Below are 23995 nucleotides of genomic sequence, written 5' to 3'. Positions count from 1 at the left end.
ATACCCAATCTCCTGCTCCCAACCTCTCCTAATACCCAATCTCCTGCCCCTACATTCTCCTAATACCCCCCCTTCTGCTCCCAACCTTTCCTAATACCCCCTCTCATGCCCCTACATTCTCCTAATACCTCCTCTCCTGCCCCCAACCTCTCCTGCTCCTATCCTCTCATGATGCCCCCTTATATGCTGCCCCTGACACTCTCCTAATACCCCCTCTCCTGCTCCTATCCTCTCATGATGCCCCCTTATATGCTGCCCCTTAGAATTCTCCTAATGTCACCTCACCTGCTGCCCCTGACATTCTCCTAACGCCCCCTCACCTGCTGCCTCTGACATTCTCCTAATGCCCCCTCACCTGCTGCTCCTCCACTTTCTACTAATGCCCCCTCTCCTGCTGCCTCTGACATTCTCCTAATGCCCCCTCACCTGCTGCCCCTGACATTCTCCTGATGCTCCCTCATTTGCCACCCCCTGTCTGTCACCTGGTGCCCCTGGCATTCTCCTAATGCCCCCTCTCCTGGTGCCCCTGGCATTCTCCTAATGCCCCCTCACCTGGTGCCCCTGGCATTCTCCTAATGCCCCCTCACCTGGTGCCCCTGGCATTCTCCAAATGCCCCCTCACCTGGTGCCCCTGGCATTCTCCTAATGCCCCCTCACCTGCTGCCCTCTGCATTCTCCTTATGCCCCCTCACCTGCTGTCCGTCTGTCATCTGCTGCCCCTGACATTCTCCTAATGCCATCTCGCCTGCTTGCCCTGTCTATCACCTGGTGCCCCTGACATTCTTTTAATACTCCCCCCCCCATGCTTCCTCTGACATTCTCCTAATGTCCCCTCACCTGCTGCCCCATATCTGTCCCTGCTGCCTTTCTGACCTGCCGCTCCCTGTCATTCTCCTGTTGCCCCTTCACCTATCTCCTGCCACACCCCAGTCTTCTGCCACCAAAGCCATTTCTAGGGCTAGGCGATTTGTGCAATCGCACGGGGCGAATGCGGCTGCGGTCACTTTGAGACAGTATTCCATGTCTGGTTTCCGCATGGAATAATGTTGAAAGTGTCCCACCCAAAATGGCCACCGCCTCAGAGGAGACACTTCTGACGGTAGCTAGAGGAGATGGCAACTATTTTTGGAGGGACATTTAAAAGACTGGCAGACGCGAACAGCATCCCCACCTGTCTCTACTGCCGCTCTCATCCTCTAGATAATGGCTGCCGCTTCCCTTCCCCACCTGTCTCTCCTGCCGTCACCCTCCTCCATTTCCTGCCGCTCTCATCCTCCAGGTGATGGCTGCTGTATCCCATCTCACCCTGCAACCCCCCTTACCTGTGGCCCCCTGCCACCACTTTCTGCTGCCCCCTACCTGTCCCTTCCCAGTCTCCAGCCGCTCCCCACCTGTCTACTGTTGACCCCCTCACCTGCTCCTTTCCTCACCTGCTGACCATTGTCTTCTCCCCCCCCACACACACATGCAGCCCCCTGCCTGTCATTACCCCGTCTCTAATGCAACCCCTCCTCACCTACCGGATCCCCCCATCCTACCACCTCACCTGCTGCCACCTGTCTTCTACAACCACCCTTTCCTGCTATCACCAGTCTGTTTCCCACTGACCCTACACCTGCCATCCCGTCTGCCCCTGCTGCCCCCTCACCTTCCGACAGCCTGTCTCCTGCTGCCCTCCTTCTTGAGGTGAGGGGATCTGGGAGCGTCACAGTAACATCACTTATATCTATAGTAATAATACAGGGACATGACTGGGGAGGTGAGGAGATCTGGGAGCGTCACAGTAACATCACTTATATCTATAGTAATAATACAGGGACATGACTGGGGCGGTGAGGAGATCTGGGAGTGTCACAGTGACATCACTTATATCTATAGTAATAATACAGGGACATGACTGGGGAGGTAAGGAGATCTGGGAGTGTCACAGTGACATCACTTATATCTATAGTAATAATACAGGGACATGAATGGGGAGGTGAGGAGATCTGGGAGTGTCACAGTGACATCACTTTTATCTATAGTAATAATACAGGGACATGAATTGAGAGGTGAGGGGATCTGGGAGCGTCACAGTGACATCACTTATATCTATAGTAATAATACAGGGACATGGCTGGGAAGGTAAGGAGATCTAGGAGTGTATGCAATGATATTTGGTGTCTCCCGCATTTCACAGGAATACACAGTAGTGAAGAAGACGCCCAGCTATCCCCACGTGTCAGGAGGACATAGGAGGACCCAGAGCCCCATCCCGGTGCCTCCACCTCACTCACTGATACATGAGGGAGACAATGACCAGAAGATCCTGGAACTCACCAACAAGATCATTCAGCTGCTGACTGGAGAGGTGACTGCTGGGAATGGGACATTATACAGTAACACCAGGGGACGTGTCTGGGTGATGACTGGAGAGGTGACTGCTGGGAATGGGGCATTATACAGTAACACCAGGGGATGTGTCTGGGTGATGACTGGAGAGGTGACTGCTGGGAATGGGGCATTATACAGTAACACCAGGGGATGTGTCTGGGTGATGACTGGAGGGGTGACTGCTGGGAATGGGGCATTGTACAGTAACACCAGGGGACGTGTCTGGGTGATGACTGGAGAGGTGACTGCTGGGAATGGGACATTATACAGTAACACCAGGGGATGTGTCTGGGTGATGACTGGAGAGGTGACTGCTGGGAATGGGGCATTATACAGTAACACCAGGGGATGTGTCTGGGTGATGACTGGAGAGGTGACTGCTGGGAATGGGACATTATACAGTAACACCAGGGGATGTGTCTGGGTGATGACTGGAGAGGTGACTGCTGGGAATGGGGCATTATACAGTAACACCAGGGTGTGTGTCTGGGTGATGACTGGAGAGGTGACTGCTGGGAATGGGACATTATACAGTAACACCAGGGGACGTGTCTGGGTGATGACTGGAGAGGTGACTGCTGGGAATGGGGCATTATACAGTAACACCAGGGGATGTGTCTGGGTGATGACTGGAGAGGTGACTGCTGGGAATGGCACATTATACAGTAACACCAGGGGACGTGTCTGGGTGATGACTGGAGAGGTGACTGCTGGGAATGGGGCATTATACAGTAACAACAGGGGATGTGTCTGGGTGATGACTGGAGAGGTGACTGCTGTGAATGGAACATTATACAGTAACACCAGGGGACGTGTCTGGGTGATGACTGGAGAGGTGACTGCTGGGAATGGGACATTATACAGTAACACCAGGGGATGTGTCTGTGTGATGACTGGAGAGGTGACTGCTGGGAATGGGACATTATACAGTAACACCAGGGGATGTGTCTGGGTGATGACTGGAGGGGTGACTGCTGGGAATGGGGCATTGTACAGTAACACCAGGGGCATACTTACCTACTTTGCTGCCTCCTCCTCCGGGAGGAGGCAGCGTCGTAGGTGTATGGGGGGGCGAGGCCGGCAGCAGGAGAGCCTGTTCGGGGCGTGACCGGCAGTTGAATGGGCGGTCCGGGGGCGTGGCTTCGCGCACGCGTCATCGTGACTCCGCCCCCCGCTGTGCTGATAAACGAGGCGCTGCATAGCGGGGGCGGAGCTACGATGACGCGATTCAGCGCGAATCGCGTCATCGGACCCCCTCGGGCCGCCCGCACGTTCTCTGTTGCGGGCGGCTGAGGGGGAGAGCGGGAGGCTTGCCCATCTTTCCGGGGGGCCGGGAGGGTCACCCGATTTTCGGGAGCCTCCCGGCCATTCCAGGAGGGTAGGCAAGTATGACCAGGGGACGTGTCTGGGTGATGACTGGAGAGGTGACTGCTGGGAATGGGGCATTATACAGTAACACCAGGGGATGTGTCTGGGTGATGACTGGAGAGGTGACTGCTGGGAATGGGACATTATACAGTAACACCAGGGGACGTGTCTGGGTGATGACTGGAGAGGTGACTGCTGGGAATGGGGCATTATACAGTAACACCAGGGGATGTGTCTGGGTGATGACTGGAGAGGTGACTGCTGTGAATGGAACATTATACAGTAACACCAGGGGACGTGTCTGGGTGATGACTGGAGAGGTGACTGCTGGGAATGGGGCATTATACAGTAACACCAGGGGATGTGTCTGGGTGATGACTGGAGAGGTGACTGCTGGGAATGGGGCATTATACAGTAACACCAGGGGACGTGTCTGGGTGATGACTGGAGAGGTGACTGCTGGGAATGGGACATTATACAGTAACACCAGGGGACGTGTCTGGGTAATGACTGGAGAGGTGACTGCTGGGAATGGGACATTATACAGTAACACCAGGGGATGTGTCTGGGTGATGACTGGAGGGGTGACTGCTGGGAATGGGGCATTGTACAGTAACACCAGGGGCATACTTACCTACTTTGCTGCCTCCTCCTCCGGGAGGAGGCAGCGTCGTAGGTGTATGGGGGGCGAGGCCGGCTGCAGGAGAGCCTGTTCGGGGCGTGACCGGCAGTTGAATGGGCGGTCCGGGGGCGTGGCTTCGCGCACGCGTCATCGTGACTCCGCCCCCCGCTGTGCTGTGCCGATAAACGAGGCGCTGCATAGCGGGGGGCAGAGCTACGATGACGCGATTCAGCGCGAATCGCGTCATCGGACCCCCTCGGGCCGCCCGCACGTTCTCTGTTGCGGGCGGCTGAGGGGGAGAGCGGGAGGCTTGCCCACCTTTCCGGGGGGCCGGGAGGGTCACCCGATTTTCGGGAGCCTCCCGGCCATTCCGGGAGGGTAGGCAAGTATGACCAGGGGACGTGTCTGGGTGATGACTGGAGAGGTGACTGCTGGGAATGGGGCATTATACAGTAACACCAGGGGATGTGTCTGGGTGATGACTGGAGAGGTGACTGCTGGGAATGGGGCATTATACAGTAACACCAGGGGACGTGTCTGGGTTATGACTGGAGAGGTGACTGCTGGGAATGGGACATTATACAGTAACACCAGGGGGGGTGTCTGGGTCATGACTGGAGAGGTGACTGCTGGGAAGGGGACATTATACAGTAACACCAGGGGACGTGTCTGGGTCATGACTGGAGAGGTGACTGCTGGGAAGGGGACATTATACAGTAACACCAGGGGACGTGTCTGGGTGATGACTGGAGAGGTGACTGCTGGGAATGGGACATTATACAGTAACACCAGGGGATGTGTCTGGGTAATGACTGGAGAGGTGACTGCTGGGAATGGGACATTATACAGTAACACCAGGGGACGTGTCTGGGTGATGACTGGAGAGGTGACTGCTGGGAATGGGGCATTATACAGTAACACCAGGGGATGTGTCTGGGTGATGACTGGAGAGGTGACTGCTGGGAATGGGACATTATACAGTAACACCAGGGGACGTGTCTGGGTGATGACTGGAGAGGTGACTGCTGGGAATGGGACATTATACAGTAACACCAGGGGACGTGTCTGGGTAATGACTGGAGAGGTGACTGCTGGGAATGGGACATTATACAGTAACACCAGGGGATGTGTCTGGGTGATGACTGGAGGGGTGACTGCTGGGAATGGGGCATTGTACAGTAACACCAGGGGCATACTTACCTACTTTGCTGCCTCCTCCTCCGGGAGGAGGCAGCGTCGTAGGTGTATGGGGGGCGAGGCCGGCAGCAGGAGAGCCTGTTCGGGGCGTGACCGGCAGTTGAATGGGCGGTCCGGGGGCGTGGCTTCGCACACGCGTCATCGTGACTCCGCCCCCCGCTGTGCTGTGCCGATAAACGAGGCGCTGCATAGCGGGGGGCGGAGCTACGATGACGCGATTCAGCGCGAATCGCGTCATCGGACCCCCTCGGGCCGCCCGCACGTTCTCTGTTGCGGGCGGCTGAGGGGGAGAGCGGGAGGCTTGCCCACCTTTCCGGGGGGCCGGGAGGGTCACCCGATTTTCGGGAGCCTCCCGGCCATTCCGGGAGGGTAGGCAAGTATGACCAGGGGACGTGTCTGGGTGATGACTGGAGAGGTGACTGCTGGGAATGGGGCATTATACAGTAACACCAGGGGATGTGTCTGGGTGATGACTGGAGAGGTGACTGCTGGGAATGGGGCATTATACAGTAACACCAGGGGACGTGTCTGGGTGATGACTGGAGAGGTGACTGCTGGGAATGGGACATTATACAGTAACACCAGGGGATGTGTCTGGGTGATGACTGGAGAGGTGACTGCTGGGAATGGGACATTATACAGTAACACCAGGGGACGTGTCTGGGTGATGACTGGAGAGGTGACTGCTGGGAAGGGGACATTATACAGTAACACCAGGGGACGTGTCTGGGTGATGACTGGAGAGGTGACTGCTGGGAATGGGACATTATACAGTAACACCAGGGGATGTGTCTGGGTGATGACTGGAGAGGTGACTGCTGGGAAGGGGACATTATACAGTAACACCAGGGGACGTGTCTGGGTGATGACTGGAGAGGTGACTGCTGGGAATGGGACATTATACAGTAACACCAGCGGATGTGTCTGGGTGATGACTGGAGAGGTGACTGCTGGGAAGGGGACATTATACAGTAACACCAGGGGACGTGTCTGGGTGATGACTGGAGAGGTGACTGCTGGGAATGGGACATTATACAGTAACACCAGGGGATGTGTCTGGGTGATGACTGGAGAGGTGACTGCTGGGAATGGGACATTATACAGTAACACCAGGGGATGTGTCTGGGTGATGACTGGAGAGGTGACTGCTGGGAATGGGACATTATACAGTAACACCAGGGGACGTGTCTGGGTGATGACTGGAGAGGTGACTGCTGGGAAGGGGACATTATACAGTAACACCAGGGGACGTGTCTGGGTGATGACTGGAGAGGTGACTGCTGGAAATGGGACATTATACAGTAACACCAGGGGACGTGTCTGGGTGATGACTGGAGAGGTGACTGCTGGGAATGGGACATTATACAGTAACACCAGGGGACGAGTCTGGGTGATGACTGGAGAGGTGACTGCTGGGAATGGGACATTATACAGTAACACCAGGGGATGTGTCTGGGTGATGACTGGAGGGGTGACTGCTGGGAATGGGGCATTGTACAGTAACACCAGGGGCATACTTACCTACTTTGCTGCCTCCTCCTCCGGGAGGAGGCAGCGTCGTAGGTGTATGGGGGGCGAGGCCGGCAGCAGGAGAGCCTGATCGGGGCGTGACCGGCAGTTGAATGGGCGGTCCGGGGGCGTGGCTTCGCGCACGCGTCATCGTGACTCCGCCCCCCGCTGTGCTGTGCCGATAAACGAGGCGCTGCATAGCGGGGGGCGGAGCTACGATGACGCGATTCAGCGCGAATCGCGTCATCGGACCCCCTCGGGCCGCCCGCACGTTCTCTGTTGCGGGCGGCTGAGGGGGAGAGCGGGAGGCTTGCCCACCTTTCCGGGGGGCCGGGAGGGTCACCCGATTTTCGGGAGCCTCCCGGCCATTCCGGGAGGGTAGGCAAGTATGACCAGGGGACGTGTCTGGGTGATGACTGGAGAGGTGACTGCTGGGAATGGGACATTATACAGTAACACCAGGGGATGTGTCTGGGTGATGACTGGAGAGGTGACTGCTGGGAATGGGACATTATACAGTAACACCAGGGGACGTGTCTGGGTGATGACTGGAGAGGTGACTGCTGGGAATGGGACATTATACAGTAACACCAGGGGACGTGTCTGGGTGATGACTGGAGAGGTGACTGCTGGGAATGGGGCATTATACAGTAACACCGGGGGATGTGTCTGGGTGATGACTGGAGAGGTGACTGCTGGGAATGGGGCATTATACAGTAACACCAGGGGATGTGTCTGGGTGATGACTGGAGAGGTGACTGCTGGGAATGGGGCATTATACAGTAACACCGGGGGATGTGTCTGGGTGATGACTGGAGAGGTGACTGCTGGGAATGGGGCATTATACAGTAACACCAGGGGATGTGTCTGGGTGATGACTGGAGAGGTGACTGCTGGGAATGGGGCATTATACAGTAGCACCAGGGGATGTGTCTGGGTGATGACTGGAGAGGTGACTGCTGGGAATGGGACATTATACAGTAACACCAGGGGACGTGTCTGGGTGATGACTGGAGAGGTGACTGCTGGGAATGGGGCATTATACAGTAACACCGGGGGATGTGTCTGGGTGATGACTGGAGAGGTGACTGCTGGGAATGGGGCATTATACAGTAACACCGGGGGATGTGTCTGGGTGATGACTGGAGAGGTGACTGCTGGGAATGGGACATTATACAGTAACACCGGGGGATGTGTCTGGGTGATGACTGTATCATTGTGTGTGTCAGGTTCCTATAGGGTATCAGGATGTCACTGTCTATGTCTCCATGCAGGAGGGGGAGTATATAGAGGAACACAGGGGTCTGTACAAGGACGTGATGATGGAGAATCACCGGCCCCTCACATCACTGGGTAAGAGGAGACTGTCATGTATTGTACAGGGGAGAGCAGGTATGGGGGCCCCTATATACACACATCATCTGATAATCACATATATACACTGTACTCAGTCACTGTGTGTCTCCTACAGATGGGCCCAGTAACAGAGATACCCCAGAGAGATGTCCCCGTCCTCTGTATTCCCAGGATTGTACAGAGGAGAATCACAGGATCCCACAGGAGGATCAGGTAGGTGGGATTTAGGGTCTCCCCAATATACCAAAGTGACTGTCACTATATGATGTGTAGAGGAGCTGTGTGTGTCTTATACACTGATATTATACTGTTTCACCTCGGTTTAATCTGACTGTATGCAAATGTCATTATAGTCTGTGTTTTTTTTTTTTTTTCTCTTGTGTCCTAGAGGATGCTTGGGTCCATATTAGTACCATGGGGTATAGAAGGGTCCACCAGGAGCCATTGGCACTTTAAGAGTTTGAGAGTGTGGGCTGGCTCCTCCCTCTATGCCCCACCTACCAGACTCAGTTTAGAAAATGTGCCCGGAGGAGCCGGTCACAGCTAGGGGAGGGAGCTCTCCTGGGTTCTCTTAGGAAAAGTGTATTTTCTTTATTTCAGAGTTTATTTTTTTACAGGGAGGCTGCTGGTGACGGCCTCCTTGCAGGCGAGGGACTGAGAGGGGAGGAGTAGTGTCCGCCCTGCATGGTTCTGCCCCTGCTGACTGGACGTTGAGCTCCAGCGGGGTCTGTTCACGTCCCGCTGCAGGGGAGCGCTCACCCTGGTAGCCAGCTGCCACACCCTCAGGGAACTGAAGATGACGAGTGAGTCACTGTCCCCCCTTGCAAGCGGGGGGTCAGTGTGAAGAGGGCGGCTAGAGGGTAGGAGCGCGGTCTCAACTGCGCTCCTGGAAGGCTCAGCGGTACTGCGGTGAAGCCCTGGGCCAGCTTCGGACCCTAATCTGACCACAAGCAGCCTGTCGGGGGTCTGTGGATCCAGGCCAGCATAAGTCCCTCCGGCCAGTATAATCTTCATTGAGCGGGAAGACAGCGCCATTGAGGGGGCGGAGCTTCTCCTCAGAGCGGACCCAGCAGCGTTCAGCGCCATTTTCCTGCCAGTGGATGCCAGGTCTCTCCTGAATGACTCCAGCTATCTGTACGGTACCAGGGGGTTGTAGAAGGGAGGGGAGGCTGTATTATAGGCTGTCTCTCCTATTAAGGGGCACAGTCAGCGCTGGTTTGGGGTCTCCTTATACCTGTAATAGCGCTGTGTGTGGGTGGGCTCCAATCTCTGTGTCTCTCTGCCATTCTTGGGGGGAAACTCTGTCTTCCAGTACCCTGTGTGTATGTGGGGTGTTTGAGGGTGTGTGACAACATGTCCAGGGACACTGTTTCATATGCTGCAGAGGATTTGTCTTCCCAGGAAGATCCCATGCCATGTAATCAGGATTGCACTGTTTTAGCACAGATCCCAGCTAGAGAGCCAGAATGGTTAGCCTCTCTGAGGAGGACTATTTCCCAGATTTCTGATAGGGTTGCTAGGACTGAGCATGCCACTCAGGTCCTCCAGTCCTCTATGGTTGTGTGGTCTGATTCTGCCTCCTCGGGGTCCCCTGCGGTTCATTCTCACTAACGTGCGCTGGCAATTATACAGGATGACACGGACACCGACTCTGACGCTGCAGACGGTGACGGGGATGTGTTGAGGGGGACGGCATCACTTGCCAAGCTTGTTGTACACATTTCAGACACAGTTCCGGAACAGGTGGAGGAGGCCTTCTTCACAGATAATAAGAAGCCCCCCCTCACCTTCCCGGCATCCAAGGAATTGAATGCTATCTTTGAAAAGGCATGGAAAACTCCAGAAAAGAAATTCCAGATTCCCAAGAGGGTCTTGGTGGCTTTTCCCTTCCCAGAGGAAGATAGAAAGAGATGGGAGTCCCCACCGATGGTCGACGCCTCTGTCTCCAGGCTGTCCAAACAGGTGGTATTACCGGTCCCGGGATCTACCGCGTTAAAGGACCCGTCAGATCGCAAAGGTGGATGCTACACGGAAATCCATTTACACGGCTTCAGGGGCCATATTGCGGCCTACTATGGCCTGTGCTTGGATTGCTAAAGCTATTGCCAGGTGGTCAATCACTCTACAGGAGGAGTCATCTACGCTGGACAAAGGTGACGTTGATTTATTTTTACGTAATATTCAGGATTCTGTAGGGTTCCTGGTGGATTCCATGAAAGACCTGGGTTCCATGGCTGCGTGGATCTCCTCCATGTCCGTCTCGGCTCGCAGGGGTCTCTGGCTGCGCAACTGGTCTGCGGACGCGGAATCCAGGAAGTGTGTGGAGAGCCTGCCATACAAAGGTCAGGCTCTCTTAGGGGAGGCGCTGGATGCGTGGATTACCACGGCTACCGCGGGTAAGTCTCCTTTTCTCCCCTCAGTTGCACCGGCTACGAAGAAACCTTTCTCGTATGTCCTAGAGCAGGCATTCCCAACCACGGTCCTCAAGGCACACCAACAGTGCAGGTTTTAGTGATATCCAGGCTGCAGCACAGATGGTTAAATCAAAATAACTGAGCTACTAATTAAGTCACTTGTGCTGAAGCCTGGATATCACTAAAACCTGCACTGTTGGTGTGCCTCGAGGACCGTGGTTGGGAATGCCTGTCCTAGAGGATGCTGGGGTCACCAAAAGAACCATGGGGTGTAGACGGGATCCGCAGGAGACATGGGCACTTTAAGACTTTTAAGGGGCGTGACCTGGCTCCTCCCTCTGTATCCCTCTCCAGACTCAGTTTAGAATTGTGCCCAGTGAGACTGGATGCACTCCAGGGGAGCTCTACTGAGTTTCTCTGAAAAGACTTATGTTAGGTTTTTATGTTCAGGGAGGACTGCTGGCAACAGGCTCCCTGCTTCGTGGGACCTAGGGGAGAGAAGCAGAATCTCTTCCGTATAAGGGTGGTGTGTTTGGTGACGGCCTCACTGATTTAGACTCTACGGCTACCGCGGGTAAGTCGTCCTTTTTACCTAATGTTCCTGCGCAACAAAAAAAAACACACCACTATTAAATGCAGTCCTTTCGGCCCAATAAATACAGGAGAGGCCGAGGTTCCTCCTTCCTTGCTACTAGAGGTAGGGGAAGAGGTAAACGAGCACCCGCCTCATCGAGTTCCCAGGAGCAGAAGTCCTCCCTGGCTTCTGCCAAATCCACCGCATGATGCTGGGACTCCCATAAGGGAGCCCGCACCGGTGGGGGCACGTCTAAAGCTCTTCAGTCAGTTCTGGTTTCGCTCAGGCCTGGACTTGTGGGTTTTACAAATAGTGTCCCAAGGGTTCAAACTAGAGTTTCAAGACTTCCCCCTCGCCGTTTTTTTTTTCTTCAAATTGGCCTTACCAGCTTCTCTTCTAGACAGGGAGGTGGTCTGCGGCGCGATACAAAAGTTGTATCAAAACCAGGTTGTGATCCCGGTTCCCCTGTCACAACAGGGAGAAGGCTTTTATTCACGCCTATTCGTGGTCCTGAAGCCGGACGGTTCGGTCAGACCGATCCTAAACCTAAAATCTCTCAATTTCTACCTGAAGAAATTCAAGATGGAGTCTCTCCGAGTGGTGATCTCCAGTCTGGAGGAAGGGGATTTTATGGTGTCGTTGGACATAAAGGATGCCTACTTGCATGTTCCCATTTATCCTCCACATCAGGCTTACCTGAGGTTTGCAATTCAGGATTGTCATTACCAATTCCAGCCGTTGCCGTTTGGTCTGTCCACGGCTCCGAGGATTTTCACCAAGGTGATGGCGGAAATTATGTTTCTCCTCCGCAAGCAAGGAGTCACAATTATCCCGTACTTGGACGATCTCCTGATAAAAGCGAGATTAAGGGATCAGTTGGTACAGAACATTGCACTATCCCTGACAGTGCTTCAACAACATGGTTGAAGCACAGTTAATTTCCGACAACTTGGTTGGCGTTTTTGGGAATGATACTGGACACAGACCTGCAGAGTTTTTCTTCTAGTGGAAAAGGCTCTGGAGATTCAGGGTCTGGTCAAACTCATACTGAAACCAGCAACAGTCTCCATCCATCAATGCATTTGGTTGCTGGGGAAGATGGTTGCGGCCTACGAGGCCATTCGATTTGATAGGTTCCATGCCAGAGTTTTTCAGTGGGACCTGTTGGACAAGTGGTCCGGATCCCACCTCCACATGCACCGGAGGATAATCCTGTCTTCCAAGACCAGAATCTCACTCCTGTGGTGGCTGCACAGCTCTCACCTCCTAGAGGGGCGCAGGTTCGGGATCCAGGACTGGATCCTAGTGACCACGGATGCAAGTCTCCAAGGTTGGGGGGCAGTCACATAAGGGGAAAACTTCCAAGGAAAATGGTCAAGTCAGGAAACTTGACTCCACATCAACGTTCTGGAATTAAGAGCCATTTACAACGGCCTTCTACAAGCGGAACGTCTTCTTCGCACTCTGCCCGTACTGATCAAATCGGACAATGTCACAGCAGTAGCATACATAAACCGCCAGGGCAGAACAAAAAGCAGAGCAGCGATGGCAGAAGCCACAAAGATTCTCCGCTGGGCAGAAAAGCATACAAGCGCTCTATCAGCGATATTCATTCCAGGAGTGGACAGCTGGGAAGCAGACTTCCTCAGCAGACACTATCTCCATCCAGGAGAGTGGGGCCTCCATCAAAAGGTCTTCACAGAAGTGACAAGTCTTTGGGGGGTTCCCCATATAGACATGATGGCGTCTCGTCTCAACTAGAAGCTTCAGAGGTATTGGTCCAGGGACCCTCAAGCAACAGCAGTGGATGCACTGGTGACACCGTGGGTGTTTCAGTTGGTGTATGTATTCCCTCCACTTCCTCTCATTCCAAAAGTTCTAAAGAACAAAAGTTTGAGCAGTCCTCGTGGTCCCAGACTGGCCAAGGAGGATTTGGTACCCGGATCTTCGGGCATTAATCGTAGAAGATCCCTAGCCTCTTCCTCTCCGCGAGGACCTGTTGCAGCAAGGGCCGTGCGTGTATCATGACTTACAGCGGCTACGTTTGACGGCATGGCGGTTGAACGCCTGATCCTAGCTCGCAAGGGTATTCCCAGCGAGGTTATTCCCACTCTTATTCAGGCAGAAAAGGAGTTACGTTGAAGCATTACCACCGTATTTGGAGAAAATATGTTTCTTGGTGTGAATCCAAGAAGGCTCCTACGGAGGAATTTCAGCAGGGGCGTTTTTTCCATTTTCTGCAAGCAGGTGTGGATGCGGGCCTAAAATTGGGCTCGATTAAGGTTCAGATTTCAGCCTGATCGGTTTTCTTTCAAAAACAATTGGCCTCCCTTCCGGAAGTTCAGACTTTCGTGAAGGGTGTGTTACACATCCAACCTCCATTTGTGGCACCATGGGACCTTAATGTGGTGTTGCAGTTCCTTCAATCACGTTGGTTTGAACCCTTAGGGAAGGTGGAATTGAAATTCCTCACTTGGAAAGTGGTCATCCTGTTGGCCTTGGCATCCACAAGGCGGGTGTCTGAGTTAGCGGCCTTGTCTCAAAAGAGCCCTTATTTGATCTTTCATGAAGATAGAGCAGAGTTGAAAACTCGTCAACATTTTCTGCCGAAAGTGGTTTCATCTTTCCACATGAACCAACCGATTGTGGTGCCAGTGGCTACTGACTCTTTGGTTGAATCAAAGTCTCTGGATGTGGTCAGAGCTTTGAAAATTTATGTCGCCAGAACTGCTCCGATTAGGAAAACAGAGGCTCTGTTTGTCCTGTATGCTCCCAACAATATTGGGTGTCCTACTTCCAAGCAGGCTATTGCACACTGGATCTATAATACGATTCAGCAGGCTCATTCCACGGCAGGATTGCTGTTACCAAAATCGGTGAAGGCCCACTCTACTAGGAAGGTGGGTTCGTCCTGGGCGGCTGCTCAGGGAGTCTCGGCATTGCAACTTTGCCGAGCTGCTACTTGGTCACCTGTCCCAGTGCGTACTGTATCTGCGGTATTCGTTGTGGTTACACACTAGTTGTGTTTCACTTCTGTTTAGCATGTTGCTGAATTTTGTTCATGTCCGTTGACCTGTTCAGTTGAATGTCATGTTGTACGGCATGCTTAAGGCGTGAGCTGGTATGATGCTCACCATGGTTTAATAATTCTTTTCCTGGAAATCTCCGTCTCTTTGGGCACAGTTCCTATACTGAGTCTGGAGGAGGGATATAGAGGGAGGAGCCAGGTCACGCCGCTTAAAAGTCTTAAAGTGCCCATGTCTCCTGCGGATCCCGTCTATACCCCATGGTTCTTTTGACGACCTCAGCATCGTCTACGGACTAAGAGAAAAGGATTTACCGGTAGGTATCAAAATCCTATTTTTTCATCTACCACGTCACAGTCCTTTTGGCCTGCGAGGCCTAGAAGAATAAGCCTCCGAACACCTTCTTCAGAGGTGGTCGTGCCAAAGGAAATAAAACCTGCTCCCGCAGGTTCCCAGACCCAGAAGCCCGCTTCTGATATCCCTAGGTCCCCCGCATTACGGTGGACAGCTAGGCCTGGAGGAAGGTCAGGTGGGGGCTAGACTCTGGCAGTTCAGCCACGTCTGGGTATCATCTGGCCTGGACCCCAGGGTCCTGGATATAGTGTCCAGGGGGTACAGACTGGAGTTTCAAGATCCCCCGCCTCACCTTTTCTTCAGGTTGGGTTTGCCAGCCCTGCTGGCAGGCAGGACAATTCTTTTGGAGGCCATCAGAAAATTGGTGGTGTCAGAGGTCCTTGTTCCTGTCCCACTTCAGCAGTGGAACAAGGGTTATTATTTGAACCTTTTTGTGGTACCGAAACCGGATGGTTCGGTACAGCCTATTCTAAACTTAAAATCTTTGAACCCTTATCTCAGGGAGTTCAAATTCAAGATGGCATCTGAGAGCTGTCATCTCAGGACTGTCGGAGGGGGAGTTCCTGGTGTCCCTGGACATCAAGGATGCTTACCTCCACATTCCCATTTGTACGCCGCATCAAGCATATCTCAGGTTTGCGCTGATGGACGATCATTATCAGTTCCAGGCGCTACCGTTTGGCCTCTCCACAGCACTGAGGATCTTCATCAAGGTGATAGCGGAGATGATGGTTCTCCTCCGCAAACAGGGGGTGAACATAATTCCATATCTGGACGATCTCCTGATCAAGGCGTTGTCCAGGGTGAGGTTGTTGCGTTACATCGCGCTCAGGAGGCACGGTTGAATCCTAAACCTTCCAAAGTCTCATCTGGAGCCGACAAAGAGGCTGTCTTTCCTGGGAATGATCCTTGACACGGAAGTGCAGAGGGTATTTCTGCCGGTGGATTAAGCGTTGGTGATTCAAGCAATGATCTGGGAGGTCCTAAAGCCTACCCGGGTATCTGTTCATCAATGCATACACCTTCTGGGGAAGATGGTTGCTGCCTACGAGGCTCTGCAGTACGGCAGGTTTCATGCTCGACTCTTTCAGCTGGACCTATTGGACCAGTGGTCGGGCTCTCACCTACACATGCACAAGAGGATACGCCTGTCTCCGAAAGCCAGGATTTCACTCCCCTGGTGGCTGCAACTTCCGCACCTTCTGGAAGGGAGAAGGTTCGGAATTCAAGACTGGATCCTTTTAACCACAGATGCAAGTCTAAGAGGTTGGGGAGCAGTCGCTCTGGGGGAAACCTTTCAGGGACGATGGTCGGATCAAGAGTCACTTCTCCCAATAAACATCCTGGAACTCAGGGCCGTTTACAACGCCCTTCTGCAAGCAGCACACCTTTTACGGGATCGGGCTGTTCAGGTGCAGTCGGACAATGTGACCACAGTGGCCTACATAAACCGACAAGGTGGAATGAAGAGCAGCGCTGCCATGTCAGAGGTGTAAAAAATCCTCATCTGGGCAAAAAGGCACGCGGTGGCGATATCGGCAATCTTCATTCCGGGCGTAGACAACTGGGAAGCAGACTTCCTCAGCAGACACGATCTCCATCCAGGGGAGTGGGGCCTCCATCCGAAGGTGTTAGAGGAGGTAACCGGTTGGTGGGGGGTTCCCCACATATACATGATGGCCTCACGCCTCAACAAGAAGCTTCGGAGGTACTGTTCCAGGTCAAGAGACCGACAGGCAGTGGTGGTGGACGCACTGGTAATACCGTGGGTGTTTAAGTCAGTGTATGTTTTCCCTCCACTTCCTCTGATACCAAAGGTTCTTCAGTTTCGTGAGAAGAACAAAGGTTGAGGCTATCCTCATTGCTCTGGACTGGCCAAGGAGGGCTTGGTATGCGGATCTGCTGGATCTTCTGCTGGCCTTTACCTCTTCGGGAGGATCTGCTTCTGCAGGGGCCGTTCGCTTATCAAGACTTACCGCGGCTACGTTTGACTGCATGGCAGTTGAACGCCAGATCTTAGCTCGGAAAGGTATCCCGAGTGAGGTCATTCCTACCCTGATACAGGCCAGGAAGGGGGTAACGTCTAAACATTACCATCGCATTTGGAAGAAATATATTTCTTGGTGTGAGGCCAAGAAGTTTCCGGCGGTGGAGTTTTAACTTGGACGTTTTCTCCTTTTCCTGCAAGCAGGGGTGGATATGGGACTGAGCCTGGGCTCCATCAAGGTCCAGATCTCTGCTTTGTCCATCTTCTTCCAAAAACAATTGGCTGTTCTTCCTGAGGTTCAGACCTTTTTGAAAGGGGTTCTGCACATCCAGCATCCCTTTGTGGCCCCTACGGCTCCATGGGATCTTGATGTGGTGTGGCAGTTCCTGCAATCTGCTTGGTTTAAGCCTCTACAGGAGGCTGACCTCAAGTTTCTCACATGGAAGGCGGTCACCTTGTTGGCCTTGGCTTCTGCACAACTCGTGTCGGAATTGGGGGCTTTATCTTGTAAAAGCCCCTATCTGATCTTCCATGAAGACAGGGCGGAACTTAGGACTCATGCACAGTTCCACCAAAGGTTGTGTCGGCTTTCCACATCAACCAACCTATTGTGGTGCCAGTTGCTACTGACTCAATTACTTCAAAGGCCTTGGATGTAGGGAGGACTTTGAAGATTTACGTGAAGAGGACGGCTCGTCATAGGAAAAGTAACTCTCTGTTTGTCCTCTATGATCCCAAAAAAATTTGATTTCCTGCTGGATCAGGTTCACTGTCCAGTATGCTTATTCCACGGCAGGATTGCCGTGTCCGAGATCTGTACAGGCCTACTCTACTCGTAAAGTGGGCTCTTCCTGGGCGGCTGCCCGGGGTGTCTCGGCGGTACAACTCTGCCAAGCAGCTACTTGGTCTGGGTCGAACACGTTTTGCCAAGTTTTACAAGTCCGATACTTTGGCCTCTGATGACCTCAAGTTTGGTCAAGCAGTGTTGCAAGAGCCTCCGCTCTCCCTCCCGTACTGGGAGCTTTGGTACATCCCCATGCTACTATTATGGACCCCAGCATCCTCTAGGACGTAAGAGAAAATAGGATTTTGGTTACCTACCGGTAAATCCTTTTCTCGTAGTCCGTAGAAGATGCTGGGCATTGGTTTTATGGTTCAGTGTTACCTGGTTCCTAGGTAAATTCTGCGTTGTTTATTATTTCAGCTGTTGCTGAAGTTGTTCCGGCATGTTGTCCGGATTATCCTGTTTGTGTGAGCTGGTATAAATCTCACCACTATCTGTGTAATGCCTTCTCTCTAAGTATGTTGTCTCCTCGGGCACAGTTTCTAGAGTGAGTCTGGTAGGAGGGGCATAGAGGGAGGAGCCAGCCCACACTCTTAAACTCGTAAAGTGCCAATGGCTCCTGGTGGACCCGTCTATACCCCTTGGTACTAATATGGACCCCAGCATCCTCTATGGACTACGAGAAAAGGATTTACCGGTAGGTAACCAAAATCCTATTTTTTTAGGTAGAACATCTGTCTAATATTAAAACAGAAGATACAAGACTTCCGGTGGGCGGACCCCCTGCTGGCCGCTTTTTAGGAGAGCTCTCCGTTCCTGACACCCTGCAGCTGATCCTGGGAGTTATATACCGGGACCTGCGCCCCGAAAACAAACCAGGGGCCAGCGGAGATACTGGTGGGCAAGAGGAGACCATCTCCCCGGCTCCCCACCGCCACCTTCCCCGGAGTCTGAGCGCCAGCTGTGGCGCATGCTGCATGCGGCCGCCATCTTGGTTGTGGCCGGACACCCGCAACCTCTCCCCGAAGCCCGGCTCGCTAGCAGAGGTGACCGCGGCTGGTAGCCTCGCTCGGCGGGCACCACACCGAGCTCTGCATCACCACTGAAGACGGCGGGGAGCACGGCCGGAGGACGCCGCACACACGCGGCGGAGGGAAAAACGCGGCCTGGGAAGATCTGAACGGCGGGGAGTACAGCCGGAGGGCACCACAGGCAAGTGGCTGGAGAAGAAGGAAAAAAAAAAAAAATACAGCCTGGAGGGACAGAGACACAGCGCTGGGCTTCTTTGACCCCCCCTCCCCCCACCCCACTATCACCACAGACAAAAGGCGCCCTGACCCTTACCCCGCACGAACCGCTGAGCCTTACACGGCCACCGCAGGCGGAGAGAGACACAGACGGACACAGACGGGGGAGATAAACACCTAAGAAGGTAGAATAACTGGAGGAGACCAGTGGAGGGGTGAGTGCGTCACGCTGGGCTTTACACTCATCTCACACCCCACCCACCGTCACTGACTAGAAGACAGGCCTGCACATATCACGCGGCACCCCCCTCAGACCAACAGTCACCTGGACCCATCCTTCCTAACAGGAGCTGAGCAGTGTCATTCTAGACCCTACAAAAGGAGACCTCTGGCACACAAGCTAGCGGACACTATACACAACCCGCGCAACCTCAGACATCACTACCCTCCACTCAGTGACTGTATATCTGCATATACTCCCTGCTGGGCAGGACACTCTACTATATACAGTTTTCTTCGCTGAATCACTCTACTACTGCGCGGATATGGATAAATTTGTGGCCAAACCGCAGAGGGGAGGAAGAGGTTCCGCACCAGCAAAAACTAAAGACACCAGAGCATCTGCTTCAGTCTCTACTAATTCACCACCATCATCACCTAATGCCAGTGTCCTAGATGGCGTAACAGACCCGGCAAGATACACCATGGACGCCGTGGCCAGAGCACAAGAAATCTCTGATATACTGTCACCGTTATTAGACAAGAAACTCGCAGGGTTGAAGGAAGCTATCGATTCCACCATGACACAGCTAAAGGAACATAGCACACGAATAGATGAAGTGGAACAACGGGTCTCGAACCTAGAAGATGACTTAACCACTGCTCGCTCGGTAATCGAATCACAAGCGTCTTCCATCACCGCAATACAGGAGAAGCTAGAAGATTTAGAAAATCGCAATCGTCGAAATAATCTTCGCATGATCGGCTTGCCAGAATCTGTCAAACCTAGAGAATTGATGGCGCTGGTCTCCTCCTGGTTGCCACTTGAGTTGGGCTGCTTGAAAAATGATGAAAAGCTGGCAATAGAACGGGCGCACAGAATTGGGCCTGATTTCCAAACGGACCGCCGCAGACCTAGACCGGTCATATTCAAATTCCTCAACTACACAGACAAAGTCAAGGTGATGGATGCATACCGTAAAGCTCAGGAACTTATCTATCATGGAGACAAGCTACTCCTGTTCCAGGACTTCTCATATGGCGTAGCCATGAAAAGGAGAGAATTTTCCCCCACCTGCAAGATCCTGTTTGATGAGGGCATACGGTTTGCTCTACTCTACCCTGCGAAGCTACGTGCTCAACATAATGGCAAAACGTTCCTGTTCGACTCGCCCTCGGAAGCAAAAACATTTGCAGAATCAGTGCGAAGCCATTCTTCGTCTGCCTCTAATGACAGAGACTGATCACAAAAACGTCCTCATAAGTTCAACATCTGTATCATCTCCCTTATGGAGGTCGTGATTGGTAAAGTATGGCTGATCATTATTGCTTACTATATGCTGGTTCGAACAAATCCAACTGTTTTAGAATTTAAAGAGTATAGAGCTCCTCAGCCCTTCTCTCTCTCCCCCGCCTCCATGTTCCTCTCTCCCTTACCTCCCCCCTCCTTCTTTCACCCCCATCCCATTAAGCTGATCAGAGTTATACTAATGGTTTATAGTGAGTCCTTAGGACCACTGTTATGGGTTCACAAAAATGAAAAAAATGGATATGCTGTAATACAAAGTTCACAAACACTATTGTTATTAATGTTAAGACGCAGGCTAACTACCACTGCCTCAGCCCGGGTTTCCCTACTCGCTGGGATATGGGGAACCCCACGAATTAGGAGGTCACTGCTTTATGTATCCGAAAGGACGGGTATAGGTTAGGTCAGACACTGAAATGGCAGCCACTACAGAGATTAAGACGAGCCTAAAGTTTCTTACTTGGAATGTAGAGGGTATTAACACCCCGATTAAAAGAAGAAAGGTACTGCAGCATCTCAAACGTCTGCGACCGGATGTGGCGATGTTGCAAGAAACCCACTGGAAGCTGGGAGATCCCAATGTACTTAGAGATAATTGGATTCAGGGCTTTAACACAGCATCATATACCTCCAAGAAGCGAGGGGTGATGATTATATTCCGTAAATCCCTTAGATACAGTATAGTGGACACACGGGAGGATGAGGATGGCCGATACCTATTCATAAAAGTACAACTAGAGGGAGAGTTATACACTCTAGTGACAATATATGCGCCAAACTCGGACCATAATGCCTTCTTTACAGACATTTACGTCCGACTTCAAGAATGGGCAGAGGGTCATTTAATCATCGGAGGCGATTTTAACTCAACCTTACAGCCAGCTCTGGACAGGTCTGGCACACCTAGTGGGCATAATTATTCCATCCCAGCATCACTGCAATTCCTATCATCTTCACTCCACCTAGTAGACCCATGGCGACACCAACACCCTATTAGTCGAGAATATACGTTCTACTCGCACCCACATGCCACATCAACCAGAATAGATTATTGGTTGTGCCCGGCAGAACTGCTTTCCAGGCTGGATGACTCCAGAGTGGAAAATATAGCTATCTCTGACCACGCACCTACATGGTTCACACTCGAATTGAAGTCGCCCAAACAGACATCATATAATTGGCGGTTTCCCTCTCACTTATACAACTCTCCCGAATTTAAGTCGTACTTAGAGACCAACTTCCTTAACTACACTAGAGACAACGCACAACACACAGAGGACATTGGCCTCTTTTGGTCTGCTTCCAAACCAGTAGTACGAGGTTATATCATAGCATATGTGGCCGCCAAACGTAAGCGCCTTAACCAAAGGTTTCGTGACCTCGGCCTGACATTAACAAACTCTTATGCCTCGATGTTAGCTTCCCCTACAGAAGACACGCGCAGAATCTATATAGAGACTAAACACCTGTATGATACCCTCTGCACAGAGAGAGCCCAATATGCATTAGATTTTCAAAAACATAAATACTTTAAATGGGGAAACAAAGCTGGCAAACTCCTGGCGAATGTAGTTCGCAGCCAACGCCCCACTTCACACATTCTCAACATTCAAACACATACACAAATATCTTCTGACCCAGCAGTAATAGCTGACTCTTTCTTATCTTATTATAAAGAATTATACACAGCTCCGCCAGATGACGCTATTAGCGGCATGAATTTTTTAAGATCAGCAGGGTCCCCCACACTAACAACAGAGGACCAAGACTCCCTTATGGCCCCTATCACCGAATTAGAACTAACGACAGTAATTAAACAACTGGCTAATGGAAAATCCCCAGGCCCTGACGGCCTAAACGCAGAGTACTATAAATTGCTGCAATCCCATATTACACCTTACCTCCTGACCCTACTTAACTCCATTATGGCTGGCAATGCCGCCCCGCCCTCCTTTAACCAAGCGCGCATGATAGTATTACCGAAACCAGGGAAAGACCCTACCATGGTGCAATCATACCGCCCCATTTCACTTTTAAACCAAGACTTTAAAATTTTGACAACAATAATGGCACATAGGCTGCAAACGGTGTTGCCCACCTTACTACACCCATCACAGACCGGCTTTGTAAAAGGGAGAACATCAGTGCATAATATTAGGCAACTAGTTGCCGCATTGACCATATCGGCCCAGACGCCGGATGGGTCTTCCTTGATAGTGAGCTGTGACGCTGATAAAGCGTTTGACCGCGTGTCATGGTCTCACTTGTTAAGGGTGCTTCACTGGCAGAGATTCGGAGCCGATTTCGTCAAATTCTTTCGCACTATCTATGACACACCCTCTGCGTTCATTACAGTGAATGGGTTGAACACAGACTCGTTTACACTTCATAGAGGCACGAGACAGGGGTGCCCCTTATCCCCACTCCTTTTTGACCTGGCACTAGACCCACTCATCAGACACTGCTATTTGAACTCTGACTGGCAGGGGATAGAAATAGATAAGCATAAACTTAAGGTCACAGCATATGCAGATGACCTGTTATTATACTTTTCAAATCCACAGCTCGCAGTCCCTAGCCTGATATCATTGTTGGCGACATTTGAATCGATATCCGGATTTAAAATTAATAAATCCAAGACAGAAGCCTTGGCCTTACATCCAAAAGCCACACATGGTTGGAATTCTCAGTTTCCCTTCCGATGGGCGAGCCGATCAATCATATATCTCGGACTCCAGATACCCGTAAACCCGACCGATTTATATAGATATAACTTCCCACGAATTATAACACGCACGTTAACGGACTTCCAGGCATGGAAACATCTACCCCTGTCATATTTGGGAAGATGCCAATTAATTAAAATGATCTCCTTCCCAAGACTACTATACCCCATCCAGATGCTGCCCCTACTAATAACTGAAGCAGACATAAAAACTCTAAATAAAGCCTTTAGTGAATTTATTTGGGCACAAAAAAAAACCAGAATTTCCCTATTTAAATTAAACCAAACACAAAAACTGGGAGGGGTTAACTTACCTTGTATCAGAAGCTATATGCTGGCAGCGAACTATAGATATGCCATCGATTGGATACATAAAACTGAGTCCTTTGCTAACACAGACCTAGAACAGGCCTTTTGCCCTGGACTCCCTCTTGTCAGCCTGTTACATATGCGCCCATCGGCCCTTCCAACCTCGGTCAAAAATAACATATTACTGACCTCGACTTGTGCGGCTTGGAGACAGGCTCGCTCGAGGATGGGTATATCCAGCTACAACACGATGTTTCTTCCTATAGTTCATAATCCAGAATTTAGAGGGACGGTGACACGTACCACACTAATTACCTTATCAAATGGAGGAATCAGGTTGTTACATCACTTGATTGATCAAAACACCCGCCAAATCTACACATACTCACAGCTTAGCGACAGATTCCCACAAATCAAAATCCCACTGTTCGTATACTTTCAGATACGAAGCTACATTAAAAAATCCATAGCCTTGATGTCTGATAAAGATAGGAATAACGCATTTGACATAACTCTACAACTGACACCGAACCTACACACCTCCACTGCAGTGTTATACACATACATAAAAAAATCCATTGATTGGGAGACCACCCAGACGGGACTAGTAAAGTGGCTAACA

At 51.8% G+C, this 23995-nt stretch overlaps 1 protein-coding gene across 1 annotated transcript in view; it reads left to right on the top strand.

Moving 5' to 3' along the window:
- Positions 1-23995, top strand: part of LOC134983301 (zinc finger protein ZFP2-like) — a 294273-nt gene that overhangs the window by 25063 nt on the left and 245215 nt on the right. Inside the window, exon 2 of the mRNA XM_063949015.1 lies at positions 2180-2350. The gene's annotated coding sequence lies outside the window, so the exon portion shown is untranslated. The remainder of the gene's footprint in view (positions 1-2179; positions 2351-23995) is intronic.

This window comes from Pseudophryne corroboree, assembly GCF_028390025.1.
Source record: "Pseudophryne corroboree isolate aPseCor3 chromosome 3 unlocalized genomic scaffold, aPseCor3.hap2 SUPER_3_unloc_12, whole genome shotgun sequence".
Lineage (NCBI taxonomy): Eukaryota > Metazoa > Chordata > Amphibia > Anura > Myobatrachidae > Pseudophryne > Pseudophryne corroboree.
This window is presented reverse-complemented; position numbering and strand designations above follow the sequence as displayed.